Source organism: Colobus angolensis, unplaced genomic scaffold, assembly GCF_000951035.1.
Source record: "Colobus angolensis palliatus isolate OR3802 unplaced genomic scaffold, Cang.pa_1.0 Scaffold463, whole genome shotgun sequence".
NCBI lineage: Eukaryota > Metazoa > Chordata > Mammalia > Primates > Cercopithecidae > Colobus > Colobus angolensis.
The window spans coordinates 10551-30126 of NW_012118077.1; the positions used below are offsets into that span (position 1 = coordinate 10551).

General features: G+C 38.5%; 1 pseudogene; it reads left to right on the forward strand.

Moving 5' to 3' along the window:
• Positions 1-498: 498 nt before the first annotated feature.
• On the forward strand, positions 499-5267 carry LOC105523448 (annotated as a pseudogene).
• Positions 5268-19576: the final 14309 nt, after the last annotated feature.

The window sequence follows — 19576 nt, forward strand, 5'->3', positions numbered from 1 at the left end:
AACTTGTTCTTGCCTTGGGGTCCGAGCACTTGCTGTTCCCTCTGCCTGGGAGTATCTTTCCCTAGATTTTCACGTGGCTGTTGGGACATTTTGGTCCCAACTGAAATGTCACCTCCCTTGAAACCTCACATTTATAATAACAATTTTGTTTCACCACTATCTTTCAAATTGCCCTGTTTTGTTTTCTTCATAACAGTTCTTACTATCTGAAATTATTTTGTTACTTGTTATTATCTTTCTCACCACATTAGAATATAGATTTTAAAAAAAAAGTTTTACCTCTTTTGCTCATTGCTCTACCCTCAGCAACTAAACCAGAACTGAACACATAATAAGAACTCAACAAATATTTGTTCAATGGATAAATGAAAGTGAATGATTCTGCATGGCATATATTCTGCATATATATACCAAAGTGCTCTGGAAAAAAAATCATAGGATAAGTCAAATTCAGATAGCTGGCAAACTTTCAGATGAGGTTGCACAGGCCAGTATGCTATGGGGATGAGTCTAGTGTACTTTGATTACAAGCTGGAAAAGCTGATGTCAACTGAGACTTATGAGATTGCTATGTAAGTACTGTCTACACCCAGGAGAACAAAGTCTGGGCCGTTTGCATGCTCTGTGCTGTGGTCTTGAAGTGAAAAAGATCTATTTTCATCTTAAATTTCTTGAGACTCTCTAGCTCTGGTCAAATTATCATCAGAGGTTTAAGAAATTTCAAACTAAAATATTGAGAGAAAAATATCTAAGGCCTCACAGCCAATTTTCCTTTTAGAAATATTGGCCATACAGTTTCTTTCTATTATGAACTCCCAGATGATGTGGTTATTTTCTCCCAACATTCCTGTCCATTCCATCACAATTAGGTCCATAGTATCATTTCCCCTCAATAATTCTTTAACCTTCTGAGAAATGAAATTGTCAGCAAGGCAAATCCCAAATTTATCAGATGCTCTGCTTTTAACAGAATGAGACTTCCATCAGATGCCTGGACAGCTAAATCCTTCCATTCCTGCTGTAGCTTGCCTCTATGCCAGTTCTGTAATCTTCATTATGGAGGCATCAACCATGTCCTCTGTGAAATATTTCCTTGATTGCACTGCAATTTCTCCCTATTTGTATGCTCCTGCAAATGTTCAGCATCTTATTCTCTTTTACATTTTATGTGAATTTTTATGGAGGTTTAATATGTTTTTAACATACAAGGTGAGATGGTCCCTAGGACAGAACCAGAAAGAAAGGGCAAATCTTACTACCAACCCTCTGTGGACAGATAGAAGGAGTGACTCACAAAAGTCCAGTGTGAACTGTCTGGCTGAAAGTTCTCTTCTGCTGCCTTTCAACAGACCATTGCTCTATCAGTCAACAATTTTTGAACTAAGGAACTGAAGATTTAAAATTTCAGAAAAAAAAATACATTATTCAGAGTCCTATGGTCAAAAACAGTATGATTGAATGTAGCATAAAACTACTTGAACGAAAGAATCCACTTAGTCAAAGTGACATCAAGAGGATTTATTTCAGCAAATATCTTTTAAGAGTTTCTTCTGTGCAAGGTAGAATACCAGAGAAAACAGATGACTTAGATTTGTTTGCAAAAATCAGGGGCTTACAGCCCCCAAAGTGCACACCCAGCTTTAAGCTTAGTTATATGGGGTCTAGAGTCCCTAAAGTTAACAAACAACTACATAAAAATTAAATGATGCCCAATCTCCGTTGGACTCACAATCATACTTGGGAGAGAACCTGACTGATCAACAGAGCATATCATTCAGAGGACCCAGCAGACACAAAAGTTGTTACACACTCCTACTGTGATATATATCTTAGTCTTCAAAATTCCTCAATATTAAATCTTCATAGTACTACTTGAACATTTAACTTGCAAGAAGAAAAAAATGAAAGAATGAAGAACTGCCCAGACAGAAGGAAGTCTTGCTTTCTTCACCACAACCATGTTTACTGACCAGAATCATTGCTATCAGGAATATTCACTGAAATTCTCATTAACTAATTTGGAAGGAAAATGAACTTTATTTTAATGAGCTAAACATAGCAGATATCTCCTCCTTCTTTGTTTTCTCTCTGTCTGTGTGTTTATATTGGGAGAGTTAACTGCAAAGCAGGGACATCCTATAAGTTCCCAAAGTGGAAATTTTTCTTCAAGACTGAGGTTATCAATTCTTAAACCACCACATGATTATCTACATTTCTAAACACTATCTTACTCTTGCATTTGAATCCTGGCTTCTTTTAATGCTGCTTAAGTATTTTTGGTCTGTATATAGACTATACTTTGGCAAACACCAACATTTTTAAAAGATTTCAGTGTATTCAGAAAGGACATCTCCTCAATTTATTTTTCTGTAGCTGGGAACACAGTAACAGAATTTAGAACACTAGAAGAAGAAATATCATTTTAATATTTGTACAGGCAAAGAAAAACTGCGTGTCATGAACTGGCATCTATATTAATATTACATATGCGAGAAAATGAATTTTTTATTGTTTCTTGGACACCAACCCTTCGTGGTCACCTTATTACATGCCACCTCTCTGTAAATAAAATAAAAGGATATTTAAACAAGTAGAAATAATTGTGCATGATTCACCAGCACAGTTAACTTAAGATTTTCCAGCCTTATAACCAGAACTGATAGGAAGATTTATTACCACAGCTGCTTGTATTAAACTTCTTTTCCTTGCAGTTGAAGGAATCAAATTTCTTCTTGGAGATTAGTCATTTGTGGGGGTGTCGCCAACTGCAAAATGCTTCTGTTATGAATGAGGTGCACTTCTCTGTTGCTGTCCTCCAGCCCTAAGTCAGTGAGTAATTTTCATCTCTTTATGTGTCTTTCCCGCCTACCATCAGGAACAAATTTTAATGACTTACGCAGTCAAACTTTCTTTAGTTGTTGTTCAAACCTAAAACTTCAGATTGTATTGTTTCTGGTAATGTGATAACCTCACAAGGAAAGGTAGGGTGGAATGACACTTTGGCACGTGTTTATAAGATGAAATCCAAACTGTAGGGAAGGTCTGCATGGGGCGTGAAAGCAGAAGTTAAGGTATCTTGGGTGGCTATAAACGTACCGGACACATTTATTTATTTGTTTGTTTGTTTGTTTATAGAAATTATCTTACCTAATTCTTAGAACAATCCTGCAAGAGGCTGGGTGGATTCCCATTTCACATATGAGAAAACTGACTTTCTCAGGACTGTGCAGGTTTTAGTGACTAAACCAAAAGTTAAGCTTAGATCCAGCTGGCTCCCTTGCTTTCTTTCTGTATTTCAACAGTTTGCCTTTTAGTTAAAAAATTACAAGGCATTACACAATTATATACAGCACTAATATAACTATACAGTATGGTGAGATTGATGCTGTTTCTAAATACGAAAATTCTAAAGCCAACAGACACTTCAATTGGTCATATCTTTCACTCCCTACTAAAACCATGTAAAACTGAAAAGGCTCTGTCTTTTCTTTTTGAACAGTCCTGGAAACATGCATTCAAATTTTGCCTTGTCCCTTTTCACAATTGCTGGTAACTATTGTCCACATGAAATCCTTTTATCTGTTAAGATTTCCCCATCACCCTTTAAGCTCTTGTTCGAAACTATATGGAGATGATAGGATCTGCACATAGTAAGCTTCTGTCAGTCGAAGATAGATGTCAGAACAATTGAGCAAAGAGTGAGATTTCAGTAAATCCACCAATTGCTTGGTTTATTGCATGTCAATTTGGCTACTGGTGTTTTTCCATTGAATTGACTAGATGGTTTAGCTACATATACACTTTCTAATTCACCATATATAGGTGGTTCTAATATGACATATAAGGGGAAAAGAGGATTGAAAAGTAAAGAAGTATTTCAAGCATTCAAAACTGTATCCTTGAGTTTAAATTTAAAAATTATTATTAAATTGGTGAATCAACTTAAATAAAGCTGGAAAACATTTTTGTTGGACAGATGTAGCTTATTTGCCCTTTTTTCAGTCAAGGGTAAAATCAATCATGTAGCTAAACCCCTTTATGAGAGTAATAATTCTATTTGACTCAATGTCAATGTAAGTACCTCTATTTGGGTTTTAACAGTCCATACAACTAAATCAGACTGTCCTAGGTCATATAAGTTTCTACAAGACAGAAAAGCAAAGAGAACATATATTTCCACCACTGGATACTTGAACAGTTGAACCCAATCCTGTAAAATAAATGACACACAGTAATTAATTAGAGCTCCAGAACACGAACTATAACAGGCTACTGAGATGCTCTTCCTCTTATTTCTTCATGTAGATGACATTGTTTTGTCTCTTTTCCCAACACTTGAGACAAGTAAATGGGCGGTCTAAAAAGAGACAATGCCGCTGAGATGACCGAACTCATCCTTGTTGAACTTGCCAACACCCTGAAATCCAGACTGCCTTCTTCTTGGAACTGCTGTTTCTCTACTGGTCACAATGTTTGAGAACATCCTTATCGTTGCTGTAGTGAGATGAGATTCTCAACTTCATACTCTTATTTTTTTTTTTTTCCTCAGTAACTTATCCTCCCTTGAAATGTGTTATTCCACCAGCTGGGAGCTGTAAGTCTTGGCTCAATGCATCAAGGACTTCCCCACCATCTCCTATAACAGCTGTTCTGTTCAGATGATCACACCCCTCTTTCTGGGGATGACAATGTCTCCTCCTTGCTGGCATGGCTTACAACAGGTTTGTTGGAATCTCTTATCTCCTGCATTACACTATTATTATGAACAATCGGGTCTGTATACAGTTGGCCTTGGGAATCTGGACCCATGCCTTCTTAGCAGCAGTCACACTAATCATTACAATTCCTGCTAGTTATTATTAACACAATGTCATCAACCATTTTACCTTGAGATCCAGGCCCTGCTGAAGCTCGTCTGCTCAGACACCCTTGTCAGCCTGATTCTGGGTCTGGTTATCAGTGTGTTCACATTGTCCCTGACCTTCTCTTTCCTCCTCATCTCCTTTCATAGTTGCTGTGCTGTGGAGGCTAGGCATGAAGCTTTCTCCACCTGTGGATCTCATCTGACTGGAGTCACCATATTTTATGGGGCAGTCATCTACATGTTCTTGAAATCTCAGTCAAAGGGAACCCAGGAAGAGGATAAAGTTGTCTCAAAACTTTATGGAGCAGTTACTCCCATGTTAAATCCCCCAATTTATATTCAGAGAAATAAGGACATAAAAGGTACACTTAGAAAGTTAGCCAAAGGAAATGAAAAATCCTAATGGTTCTCTTTAAACTTCTCCAAAGTGCAGGAAAAACAGTGAAAACTTGGCCCATTATTTAAATTTATGTTTCTTTAAAACACACGACAAAATTTTAGTGAGCATTCTTTCCATGGTCGCCACTAGGCACTCATTAACAATTTACCATAAATATTACCATAAAATTTACCATAAATATTAACATTTTGTCAAGCCCCACATTAAGATCTAAAGCCATGGATGTGCCCAAAGTAGTTCACAGAGAGAATAAGGCAGTAGGTATGTGGAGGCAGGCGCAACAGCCATAGTAGCCTATCAGGGAGAGCCCTTTCTCTTGGGTATAAGCCATAAGATTTTTGTAACCAAACATCTTTGTACTTGCCACACAAAGTGGGAAAAATTCATATACAAGACAGTGGTTATACAACCATAATACAACATTTGCTTCTCATAACACATTTTATAGGTGTCTGCACCAATTTGAACCTAATGGACAATTGGCCCCTCAGTTCTCCCATTTAGGTGATAACATTCCATGGCAAGAAGTGCCTTTTGTATGTAAAGTACTTTATCTTTTAATAAGTGCTTTTAAATTATATTTATAATTTCTTATTTTAAAGTAGTCTTCTCTCAACCAACATTGTTTCTACAAATATTAAATTTCCATCATATCAATTTCGTATAGAAATGTCTATACTGAAGTTGTTATTCTTTTGCCTTCTCCTGTTTCTCTGTCTCCTCTTTCATGATATGCTTTAGCGACCCTCTGGCCATTTCAACTCCGACTTCTCATACACATTTATGAGCTTTAGTATTTCTGCTCTTCCCAAGAGTCTTCATGACCAAGATCGTGATTATTTTTATCATTTTCTCCATTTAATAAGATGCTATATGTACTTTCTGTTATAGGCAGCCAACATTTATTATATACTTTGTGTCATAGTAACTTGTTATTCTTTTTCTCATCTTAACTTTGACCAACTGACTTTAAAATTCTGCCATACACTATTCACAATAGCAAAGACTTGGAATCAACCCAAATGTCCATCAATGACAGACTGGATTAAGAAAATGTGGCACATATACACCACGGAATACTATGCAGCCATAAAAAAGGATGAGTTTGCGTCCTTTGTAGGGACATGGATGCAGCTGGAAACCATCATTCTTAGCAAGCTATCACAAGAACAGAAAACCAAACACCGCATGTTCTCACTCATAGGTGGGAACTGAACAATGAGATCACTTGGACTCGGGAAGGGGAACATCACACACTGGGGCCTATCATGGGGAGGGGGGAGGGGGGAGGAATTGCACTGGGAGTTATATCTGATATAAATGATGAATTGATGGGTGCTGACGAGTTGATGGGTGCAGCACACCAACATGGCACAAGTATACATATGTAACAAACCTGCACGCTATGCACATGTACCCTAGAACTTAAAGTATAATAAAAAAAATAAAATATATTTCCTGAAAAATTATAGAGCTGCATTATTCTTCATATTCAATGTTCGCTATTACTGGCATGTCACATTTATATGATACATGTGTTAACAATTAATAAACCAATGTTAATATGTAAAAAATAAAATAAAATAAAATAAAATTCTGCCATAGCACATTCAGAAGGTGGATATGTCTGTCTTCTTACTTCTAAAACCTCCTTTCCTCCCATGACTTTTCTTGGGTAGATGGCTTTCTGGTCACAATATTTTCTATACTTGGCTTTTTTATTTACTTTCTTTCTGAGGATTAATGCTTTTTGGGTTCTTAAAAATACCTTACAAAATTGTCTCTTCCCATAAGTTTTCTGCCATTATTGTGGGCAAATGGAGTGTGATGCTTACGCCTCGATTGCTGTGATTTGCTACCAGAGATCAAGAGGCAAATTCATTGGAAAGAACAATTCTCCATTGATTCTGCCTGACCCTCCTTCATTAGGGATTTTCTTCTGAATCAGTTTTTCTAGGTTTTAAGAGGGCCAGGAAAAAGTCCCTGTCAGTTCCACACTGCACTTTGTTTGTGGTACCATGTATATATAATCAGAATATACATGCTTCAATGGTGGGCAAAGGAATCAGAAAACTTGAGTTTGAATTCGAGCTCCACATTCACTAGCTGTTCCATTACAGCTTAGGCAAATTACTTAACTGCTCTGTGCATCACTTTCCCCATCCACAAAATGAAAATAGTAATAGTATTCCTCTTATAGTGTTGTTGGAAGGATTAAATTTATGGTTCATGTAAGGCCCTTATAACAGCCCTTAGCACAGGGTAATCATTCAATAAATGTTAGATACAATTGCTATTTTCTGTGTTTCATCCAAATGCTCCTGTTCTTTGTTTTCTAAAGTCTATTTCCTTTATGAATCTTTCCCTCCAGACTTCCCAATGAAGAGCCTCGCTGGCCCATTCTCTAATTTTAGAAACACTGTAATATCGTATTTCCCTTTGGCTCTCATTTCTATGGCTTTGCTCTTAATCTGGGTGACTCCTATTCCAGTTCCTCTGACCTATGCTTGATATATTTTAAGTAGAGACAGCCCCAAACTTAGGAATGAGTTATGTCCAAAAGCTAACTCATAAGTCATCAGCTTGGAACTCAGAGCACGTTTTCTCTACTGAGACAGGGTGGCTACATTCCAAGGGCAGCTTACCAACACCTATTTAGGTCATCATTGTATCACTAATAATACTAAAAGTCCTAGCACCATACTTTTGAAAGTATGTTTATTGGAAGATAGGTGTTGAGTCCCCGTGCAGAATTCTAAAAACACTGACACTGTTAGATGAGATTTCTGATCCCCAAAAAAATATTCCATGAGGGTCTCTGCCACCACACTCATGTCCTAGGGGGTGTATGAGGAATTCTCACAGCAAGGTATAAGAGTGGGACTTAGAGAGCTTCTCTAGAGACTATGAAAATAATAACTCACTTCTGTGTATAAGTCACTCACAAGTCAGAGGACTTCTGATCCTCTCTTCATTTCTTTTTATGCTATTTATTACTGGTTTGGGATGACTTGATAACACTCTACCTTGGGCCAATCATTCCACAAACATTTACTACATGTCTACTGTGTGTTAGGGATGCAAATCTGAATAAGACATTTTTTACCTTTGAAAGGATCACATTGGAGCTGGGGAGCAAATATTCACCAGTGAAGAACTATAGATACTGTGATCCACATTATTTATGAGGTACAGGCACCAGCTATAACTGGGCCAGTCAAGAAATATTTAGTATTTTAGCAGTCTTGAGAAAGAGTTTGCCAGTTGGATAAGGGAGGACAATTTTAGTGGACATAATGTGAACAAGCACAGAAGTACAAAACCCAGCTTGGTGTACTTCCAGATACTGCCAACAATTCAACATTACTGCAGCAGAAGATGTGGGAAGTGTTTCTGGCAATATGTACGACCTGAGAAAAAATCAGTAAGCCAAATTAGGGGGAGACTTGTTATTCTCTATTAAAGAGCTTGCACTTTCTTTATTCTAGAGATCAACAAATTGCAGCCTGAAAGGCCAAATGCAGCCCTTGGCTTGTACAACCCACGAGTTAAGAATGGTTTGCAAATTTTTAATGGATGTGAAAAAAAAGCAAAGAAAAATGTTTTTACAAAGACTGTGTGTGTCATACAAAGCCAAAATTACTATCTGGCCCTTTACAGAAAAAAAATTGTGGACTTGTGCAACAAGTAAGTGGTGGATAATCACTGAAGGTTTTGAGCAAGTCAGTAAAATGTTCAGAATTGTGCTTTAGAAAGATCACTTTCACAACAAATGTGAAGAATTGATTGAAGAGATGTAAGACTGGACATAGGGTAATATGATTCGAGCAATAATCTTAGAGCCAGTGTGGACCTGAACTGAGCTATAGCAATAGAGATTTAGAAAAGACCTGTATCATAGAGTACCCCTTCCTTTTTTCAGTTTTACATGCAATTTCATACACATTCCAGATACATTTTCTCAAAAGCAGCACAGATATAAGGGGCTTTAGTGATAAGGTAATCTCACCTTCAACATCACTCATTTCTTTCCTCAAACTAAACGAGCACAGAGATATGGAGGGGGATATGGTCTAAAGGCAGATAGTTGTGTTTTATTCACATACTACAGCCCCTTTTCTATTCCAGAATAGCTCTGCGTGAGTTATAAAATTGTATTTGGTTAAAACAGAGTGTTTTTGTTGAAAGATAATAAATATCCTCTGGCGTCTTACGTAATCTCTGAAGTTCACTGATCACCTGTCACTCCTTTAGACATCGTTTAGATGCGTTTCATGCATCATGAATCATGCCACCATGAGTTTTTAATAGGAAGATTTCTAAAAGCATTGTTTAGAAATGTCAGTGACTTTCAGTTTCTAAGTTTTTCTTTTCTCAAACATCACTCCCTCTCCTTGTTTTATCATATTGGTCATTTCCTTGTTATGCCATATACCAGAGAAACCCACAGATAAATGTTTGCTCAGCCTATTCCAAAAAGTCTTGGAATAATAATATCTAAATGTTGTTCAAGATATTTGCATAAATGTTATCTCATTTGAGCTTCATAAAAACATGAGGTCTCTGTACAGATGAGAAATTTAAGAATCTGGAAACTAAAAACATTTGTCCAGAGTCACATGGCTGTTTACGTAGTAGAAGCGGCACTAAAAGTCACCTCTGACCACAAAGCTGGTAGATTTATCACTGTGCTGCATCTATAAGGGTTGCAGATCCAGATTTTCTCATCAACACCTTGTTCATGATGTTCACTCACATTTTGAGCTGTGAAGTCTGTTGCTGAGTCATTCCTTGATTTTCTGCTTGGTTTTGCGTACCCCAGTATTAGCCTACCTCCTTTCCTGTATTACAGCTCCATAAAGAACTCTCATAAATGACTTGAAGTCACCTTAACGTGTCTAAAATCTCTCAAACACATGACAACTTTCTTCTCTTCCTGAACATGAGAACATGTCAGTAGCCGTCCTTGCCTTTGCTGCTTCCCACTGTTACCTTGACTCTTTCAGTCCACTGCAGATATTTGTCATTTGCCCTTTGATTTTCCCTATTTCGGTTTTAATTTCTTTCTTTATTTTTTTTTTTTTTTTACTGTGCTCTTCATTAGTTTGTTCTGAAATTGAAAAATATCTACTTTTCTCTTCAAAGTATTTGGCTTCATTTCTTTCCTTGAGAGCTTTCCTCAAATTATTTTCTCATCTGTACCAATCCTCTCTGACAGCTTGGAATGAAAGCAGGGCTTCTCTCCTTGACCATTCCTCATCATTTTCAATGCCTTCTCTTAGTTATATGAATTTGCTCATCCTCCATTTACTTCTGCCAAATTTCCAAGCTTTTAAGAAATTAATTTCAGCTAGTACCATTGCATGATCAGAAAAAGTGCTATCTTTCATTTCATATGTCGGACCTCTACTCTCTCTTGCATATAAATCCTGTCAGCCCTACTGGATCACTTCTTTTTTTATGTAAGCATACTGCAAATTGTTAGCATGCACTTCCAAATAATCTTCTTTCAAGTCTACATTTTTGCACACAATTTTCTAAGTATTCAGCTTCACTGGTCAATTTCCAATTATCTCTGGCTCTATTCCCTTTTCTGAGATGTAATTGAAATGTCTCTACTCCAACATAAAATAGAGTGGTTTACTCTATTTTATGAAGAATGAAAAAAGAACACCACATCCTTAATTTACAAATCTGAACTGTTCTCCTTCCTAATTGTCATCCTTGATCATGTCTTCCAGTTGAGATCTTCTATCTATCATCAGACCTTTGCATGATAATGTTTAACCCAAATCTTACCCCATTGTTGTACTCTTTTCCTCCTTTTCAATAACAAGAAACTCAAACTTAGCCACTTCATTTGAATAATTGGCAAGTAGTATAAGCAAGCACTCTATGTTGTAAACATAAAGGAAATAGATAAATTACTTGTAGGTAGGAAGAAATGTGGAATACTTCTTTAAAATAGAAGAATTTGAGCAAGGGTAATGGAATATTTCTTTTAAGAGAGAAGAACTTGAGCATAGGTAGGATTATAATAATCAAAATGAAGTGTGGGATATGATTCTATTCCAAATGGCAGGAAGAAATGTGCATAAGTTTAGGGGCATGCCATGGGTTGCATTTTCAGAATGGCTAGTTCCTGTTGGCTGAAAGATAGCCTGCAAGTGATATACATCAGGAAAGATAAGGTGGGGGCATGTTGTAGAGCATATTGCTAACCAAAGTAGTTTAGACTTTATTCTATAGTAAAGAGTAAGCCATTGGAAATTTTAAAAACAAAAATAACATAGTAGACTCCAAAATCTTTACTGAAGGAGTAGGTGGATGAGTCGAAGATAAATCCAAAATGTTCCATTTGGATGACTAGAAAGAGAGCAACACTCTAAACAAAGAAGGAAAGGAGGGGATTTGCTGGTTTTAGTCAAAAGAAAATGGGTTCAGCTTTGGATGTAACTGAACATAAGGTGTTAAAAAGCCATTCAAGTTGAGATAGTAATCAAATACATGGATATGCAGGTCTGAGAGTTTGGATACACAGATAAATTTTGGAAGTCAACCACATAGAGGGGATAAGAAATGTTGTAGGGGTATGTAAAATCACCATGCCTGAAGTCAGAGACAAGATCAGAAGGAGTGTCCATGGAGAATACCCACGCTTACAGGGTAGGAAGGGAAAGGGGCAGTTTAAAGAGAAAAAGTGGTTGTATGGAAGTTAGTGGAAGAATCCAAAGACTGAGCCAAAGGAAGAGAGAATTTAAAGAAGAGGGAGGGTGATTACCAATGTCAAATGTTTCCAATATATGGAGGAGGAAAAGTTCTGAAAAGCATTCAATTTGACAATTAGAAAGTCATTAGAAACTGTCAAACAAGATGTGTGAGTAAACTGGAAGGTTCAAAAGCTAGGAAGTAGGCGTGAGAAAGCACAGGCAACAATGTAAACTACTTTTTAGTGAAGTTTGATGATAAAAGAAGGTGAAAAATGAGATAACTCATTATTATCAAATAATTTGAATTTATCAGGATTAAGAAATGCATGTTTTTAGAACTGAAGAATCATCTGTATGATTGCAGGTATAAGGAAAGGAGCTTGGTACAAAGTAGGAAATGTATACATTTATGTATATATGTATATATTTTTTCATTAGAAAAGGAGGTAGGGAAGCAGGGAGGCAGGGAAGGGAAGGGAAGGGAAATATAGGGTAAAATATTTGTAGCATAGAAAACAAGGACAACTACTGAAGCAAGACCCTGAAAAAGCAAGAGGTGGAATTAGCTAATCATGCACATGCCATGGGTAGCTCTGGCAAGAAGGGAGGTGGGGGCTTCTTTCTCAGAAGCGGAAGGAAAGAATAAGTCCAGATACAGAAAAGAGTTAAAGTTGAAAGCAGAGAAAGGACCAAACAGATCTTATTCCTCTCTGATCAATCTAAATTTCTATTACACACGTCTCTATTCCTCCGACTTCTGTGACTGGGACTCCACCTTCAGGAAGCCTGTAGCATTTATTTCCTTGTGTGTGTCTCTTTTACTCCTGTTCTGCAGATGTTTTCTGTAGCAAGCCCACATCACAATTTATTTCAGTAGCCATTAGTTTACCCCAGCTGTTTCTTGCTGCCCTGGCAGTTTTATTATATTCCTTTACTCCTTTCTCTACCCCTACCTAACATCTATTTTTATTCTTCTCCTTCACGTAAACCCCTCATCCACACATTTACTGAATCTCTTAACTCCCTTTCATACAAACCCTTCCTGACTAGTAAATACTACAGCTAGTGATGGCTACATTTTTCAGGAGGTTGAACTGTGCTAGGAAATGATAGCCAGAGAAGAGATAGCATAGTGCGGGGGGAAAAACCTTGAACAAGTTTACGGAATAAAGAAAAGGAGTCAGTAGGAAAAAAAAGAGGGAGATGTTAAAAACAAAATTAAGGAAATAATTTGATTCCAGAGCAGGTAGGAAGAAATGGAATCCAGAGCACAGGTAAAATGAAAATCTTAGGCATAGAGATACTCCTGCTGAGGCGGGAAAGAGGAAGTAATAATGGGTCAAATGCATCCACATTTGTAGGAGGAGACATGAACTTTAAGAATTCCAACCTGATGATTTCTATTTCCTGGAGTAGTAGGGAGGCCAAGTACAGAGAATTAAAGTGGAAGTGATGGAGTAGTGATGGGAGGAGGCTCATGAAAGTTTCAACATGCTTTTGTGGAAAATGGAGGAGAGAGCAGTCTAGGAAAAATTGAGATTATCAAACAACATAGAGGATCCAAGCAAAATTGGAAGCGAAAAATATGTAGAGGCATAAATCCACATGGATGTGAGACTGTTATCTTAGTAATACTTAGCAGTCTACATGTAGGGAAATATGGCCCAAATAAGATCTACATAGAGGAAAAGAGTTGAATTAATGTAGGTTAAATTGAAATAGGAATGGATTCCAATGTCCCAAGGGAGCATGCCATGCTTGAAAAACTACAGTAGCTTGCTATAGCTGGAAGCGTTGTATATAAGACTAAAAAGTTAATCAAGGACCCAACAAATGATGGTTTTATATGCTTTGGCAATGGAAACCCACTGAAGGGTTATGAACTGGGGAATGACTTGATCTCATCTGTGTTTTGAAAACATTACTAGAAAACATCTATGGAGGGGGGAATAGAAGGAATAGACAAATGGCAAAGAGGCCATTTAAGAGGTTATTTCAACAGTATAGATGGGAAGGCTTGAACAAGGGCACAGAAGCGGGCATGAAAGGAAGAAATGGATTAGAGAGACCTACAGAGATGATTAGTTGAGGATAGATTTGAGAAAACGTGGTGACTAAATGGGATTTTAGGTTATTTGAATTTCATTTCTTCCTCACAGATTCTTCTTCCTTACTCCCCTCTGCAGATGATTCTTCCTTTGACAGAAGCCAAAAATAACTAGTACTAATTGCACATAAAACTCATAAAGCATCATTGAAAGTTTAACAGTATAATTGAAAGAGTACGGACTTAGGAGTTTCATGTTCTAAGCCCTACTCTACCACTTAATATCTTCATGATTTGGCACAGTTAACCTCACGTAGCTTCAGTTTCTTCCTCTGTAAAATGAGGATCACATCTATTTTCCAGAGCTATTGTAAAGTTTAAATGAAATACTGCAAACACGTATAGAAAGTAGTTTGTTTGAACGCTTCCTGGTACATAATAGATGTTCAAATGGTAATTAGTTCTGTTTCCATTATTTTTGTTACTCTTAGTATCTTTGTCATTATCTCAGTGTTCATGGAGTGCTTTTTCCAGGTTCTGCTGTCCCCTCCAAGGCTGGTTTCATCGTGTTTCATCCTGCCTCTGCCTTCTCTTCACTGAAGACGTACCAAGTCACATAGTAGATAGGTGATTCCCTAAATATCGCCCAACAAGCCACATAGTGTGAGGGACCCTCCCTGACTCCAGTCCAATCACTGAGCCAGCTGGCCCTAGGTTCACACCAATGGCAGAGGCTGTCCCTCAAATCAGGCCGTATTTGGCTGGACAAGAAAACCAACCACACAAAGATGGCCTCTCAGATCATTTGTTTAACTATTGACATGTACTGACAAATAAACCTCGTATCATTGTGTGTGTCATACGTGAATATGTTATATTCTCATATGCTCTGTTCTCATACATTATATTCTCCCAGGCATGCCTCATGTCCAACTATCTGAAAACATGCCAACCGGAAGAAGCCCCTCAAATCTCAACATATAAGGAGTGCAAAACACAAAAACAAAATCTTAGCAGCCAAGGCCCCTCTGACTGAATCATGGCCAGCTGTCTTTAAAATAACATATGCCAATTTTATGACTGCCTACAGAGATTGCCCTGCAAATAACCTTGGGTAGGTGGTTATGCCTCTAATTATACCCCATAAGTAACAGAAATCATGCTGCATCATGACTCTCTTCAGATTGCAGAAAAACAGACCTAATTAAAACAGTTCCCTGATAGCCAGGCACAGTGGCTCATGCCTGTAATCCCAGCACTTTGGGAGGCTAAGGTGGGTGGATCACCTAGGGTCAGGAGTTTGAGACCAGCCTGACCAACATGGAGAAACCCATCTCTACTAAAAATTCAAAATTAGCCAGGCATGGTGGTGCATGCCTGTAATCCCAGCTACTTGGGAGGCTGAGGCAGGAAAATCTCTTGAACCCGGGAGGTGGAGGTTGTGGTGAGCCCAGATCGCACCACCATGCTCCAGCCTGGGCAATAAGAGTGAAACTCTGTCTCAAAAAATAATAATAACAAAATAAAATAAACAGTTTCCTGCTTTCCTCTGAATAAGTCCAGTATGGTCCTTTTAACAGTAGCAGCATGTTCGAGGTTCTCTCCTTAAGAATCTACTAAGTTGTTGTTCAAAATGATTTTTTTCCCAGAACTAAGAATCAACTTTGAGTGATAACCCGATATGGAGGTACAAAACAATTCGTGCACAAAAGGAGACCAAAATGTCAGGCATTTTCCAGAATTTCCCTTTGGCATCAGCCCTATGGTCTTAAATTGGTAAGAGCTCTAGTAAGACCTTTTTGGGTGCTCTTTACCCTACAATCTTCCCTTGCCCAACCTAAAACTAGGGTCAGTGGCATTCTCCATGCTCACATTTTCCTAATTATACTGTAGAACCACTTCCAAATTGCTAGAATTGGGACCAAGTGGGATAGTGAGAAGAGGGGGAAACAGTGGTCTATTTAACCTCATCTCATCCTTCCAAAATCCACAAGGCTTCTTTCATGGACAAAGATTTTACATAATGGGAACCTTTACAAAGCACGAGGAGTCTTCTTGGATATCATGGGAGCAAAGAGTTTTAAGCAATAGATTAGGAATTCACATTAGGGTAAAAGCAGGTAGAACCTCTGTTAGCCTGTAGACTTCAAGGACGTTGATGACAGCAATACCCATGCATCTCACTATTTGAAAGGGAGCCGAATGTCTATGGAATGTAGTATTAAAAGAAACTATTTAGTAATTTTAATACATCTCTGTAAACAAACAAAATTCCACAAGGCTACTCTCAGAGGCAAGGATGGGAAGCCATAGCAAGGAATGTCTCTATTCTAGTCCTAAGAAGATTTGTGTCACTTTCCCGTAACCTCAAGTGTTTACTTGTTCTTGCAACAAATCAGGCCTAGACTGTCACTGGTTAACAATTTTCCAGTATGCATCATTTTCATTTCAGCTCCTGCTAGTGTACCATGCAAAGCACCTGGGCATAGTAATTAATTTTAAGCATTTATGTGCTAGTAAACAATTCTAGCACAACCTTGTGGTTGTGTTTCACTATTAAGTGAGCCCTTTTGGTTTTGCTGAAGTCCACACGTGTGCTTATGTATGTATGTGTTTACATGTATCTGTGTAAACAATAAGTAACAAGCAAAAACAAGCCAGTGTCCTACAGGAACGAGAGCAGTGAGTTTTTTACTATGTGTACCTGTTTATCCTTGCTCCAGGCTAAATTGTGTGCCCCTGTGTGTTAAAGTTAAATAACCATTACTACCTATGAAATCACATAACACTTCCACTTTAGGATTGTCAAACATCTGCTAGCATTTTCTTAATACATTCGATTCAGTAGCTGGATCCCAGGAATTCACCTATGAACACTGAAAGATTACTTCTGATGGCAGACGTGAAATTAGTTGCTCCAATTTTTGAACTAGATGGAACCAACTGGAATAGACTACAGGGTGAGAGTATACATGTGAGTTTGAGTGAATATGTCATTTAAACCTAATTTTTGTCTCATTTTCAGGCGGTTATATAGAATATAAGAAATACCGAAATATAACTGAGACCTTGAAGAAACTAAAAGGAATGACAGCATAATTGAAATGGCAAAGTCTGCTTTCATCTTTAGTTTCTCTAGTGAAAGAAGTGACTCTATGTCTCCCTGAAGGCCCAAATTGGAGAACAACTAGGTCCCCCAGAACTGGTCCAGAAAATTAGGGATAAAGAAGTGCCATTTGTTACAAAAATCTAGCCGGGTGAGGTGGCGGGCGCCTGTAGTCCCAGATACTCCGGAGGCTGAGGCAGGAGAATGGCATAAACCCAGGAGACGGAGCTTGCAGTGAGCTGAGATTCCGCCACTGCACTCCAGCCCGGGCGACAGAGCGAGACTCCATCTCAAAAAAAAAAAAAAAAAGAAGTGCCATTTGTCAGTCCTACATCACCATTATTCAATTTCCAGTGGTTGGACAAATTGTACCCAGCATGGAATTTTGAAAGGCAGGCAGATGAGCCTCCTCCACAGCTTTTTGTTGGTCTACCTTTCATCTTCTAAAGGACAGTGTGCTGAGGGAAATAGCTAAAAATGAAAAACATTGAACAAAGGGTCACAAGTTACAATTGTATTAAATATTTTGAGTCAGGTAAGGCCACTTCGAGTCAGATAAGGTCAAATACTAGCTGGAAACAAAGAAAGTAAGAGACTGAAAACATGAGCAGTTTACCATGACCTTCTACTTAGGCTCTGGGATAAGGTCTCCGTGACGGGTACTCACTGAAAATGGAGAGACAAAGAAGTAAACAATTATAATTCGGGGTGGAAAATGCTGTGAAGGAGGTAAATGCAGGAATCTACAGGATTACATTGACGCCTACCACCAACTTAAAGAATAACGGTAAGCAGGGAGGGCTTCCTGTAAGATATGACATCTGAAATTAGTTTCTAAAGACAAATAGGATTTTTCCTGATGAAGCAGTCATGGCAGGCATTACACCTGGAGAGAAAATATTCTGTGCAAAGCCATGAAGGCATGAAAGAGGAAAAGCATGTGTTAACTGCAAGTAGCTCCGTTTGGCTGGACTGTAAGGTCTGAAGTGGTAAGGAAGAGATGGAAAGATGGGGAGGAGAGTGAATAGGAAGGTAACAGGCTGCAGCAGTGAGCCGGAGCCGGATCATGAGAGGCCTTCTGTGGTATTATACTGGAAGCTGCATATAGGCCATGACTCTTAATAGCTAAGCTTCATGGGAACAGAAACTATGTATATTTCATTTGTGGGTTCATCCCCAAAATAAATGCCCCAATGGCAGCATGAATGAATTCCATACCAAAGTATTTAAACATTATCCTGAAGGCTAAGAAGATCCATTCAATGGTTTCAAGCATCTAGGGACATCGCTATATTTCAATTTTATAAAGGCTCTGGTTGCAGGGTGGAGAATAAATGGGAGGGATCAACACTGGATGTGAGAAGCAGGTCTATAAGGCTATTGTAGTAATCCAGGTGAGAGAAGATGGTGGGCAGGGACGGGAGATTTGGAAAACTAGGTAAATTTAGGAGGCATTAAGGAAATTGCATTAACAGGACAGGGTAACTGATGAGAAAGGAGATGGAAAGAAGAATGTGTCAAAGATGGTACTACCAGTTTGATTATCTGAACAAGGTGGTACTATTTACTAAAATTGGGAATATTGGGAACTGAGTGGGTTTGTGAGGCAGAGAAGGGGTATCATTGGTGGGGTTATGGCATCAGAAGAGGGTGTGGGAAAATTGGAGGCAAGGAGAGTAAGGAAAACATCAGTTCCATTTTGGAAACATTGAGTTTAAGGCATCTGAAGGATATTCAGGTGACTGTATATTCAGTACCCAGTTGAGTATATATCTGAGGCTCAGAAGAAAAATCTGGAAATATAGATATAGGAGTTGCATATAGATAGCAGTTGAAAGTATATGTACCTTTTGGTTGGCTCATTTTTTGTTGTTGTTGTTTGTTTGTTTGTTTTGAGAAGAGTCTCACTCTGTCACCCAGGCTGTAGTGCAGTGGTGCGATCTTGGTTCACTGCATCCTCCGCCTCCCAGGTTCAAGTGATTCTCCTGCCTCAGCCCTCCAAGTAGCTGGGATTACAGGCGCGCACCACCACGCTCGGCTAATTTTTGTATTTTTAGTAAAGGCGAGGTTTCGCCATGTTAGCCAGGTTGGTCGCGAACTCCTGTCCTCAAGTGATCCGCCGGCTTCAGCCTCCCAAAGTGCTCAGATTACAGGGGTGAGCCACTGCGCCTGGCCTGGTTGGCTCCCTTAATGATTCCTCTTATACCCCTGGCCCAGTGAGCTCTGCCTAAAAGCTAATTCACCACAACTCGAATTCCTAATGAGTATTTAATCTTCTTCCTAATATCTTGTAACCCAGCCCAGGCCCCAGCGGTACCGTCTAATAAATCCCTCAGGAGACTGAGCAAGATTCCACATCCTAAAGTTCGTGCCGCTTGTAGCCACAGCTCTCAGCTTCTAACAGCACAAGAGTGCCCTCTAGTGTTCAGCATGATGCATACAGGGGCAC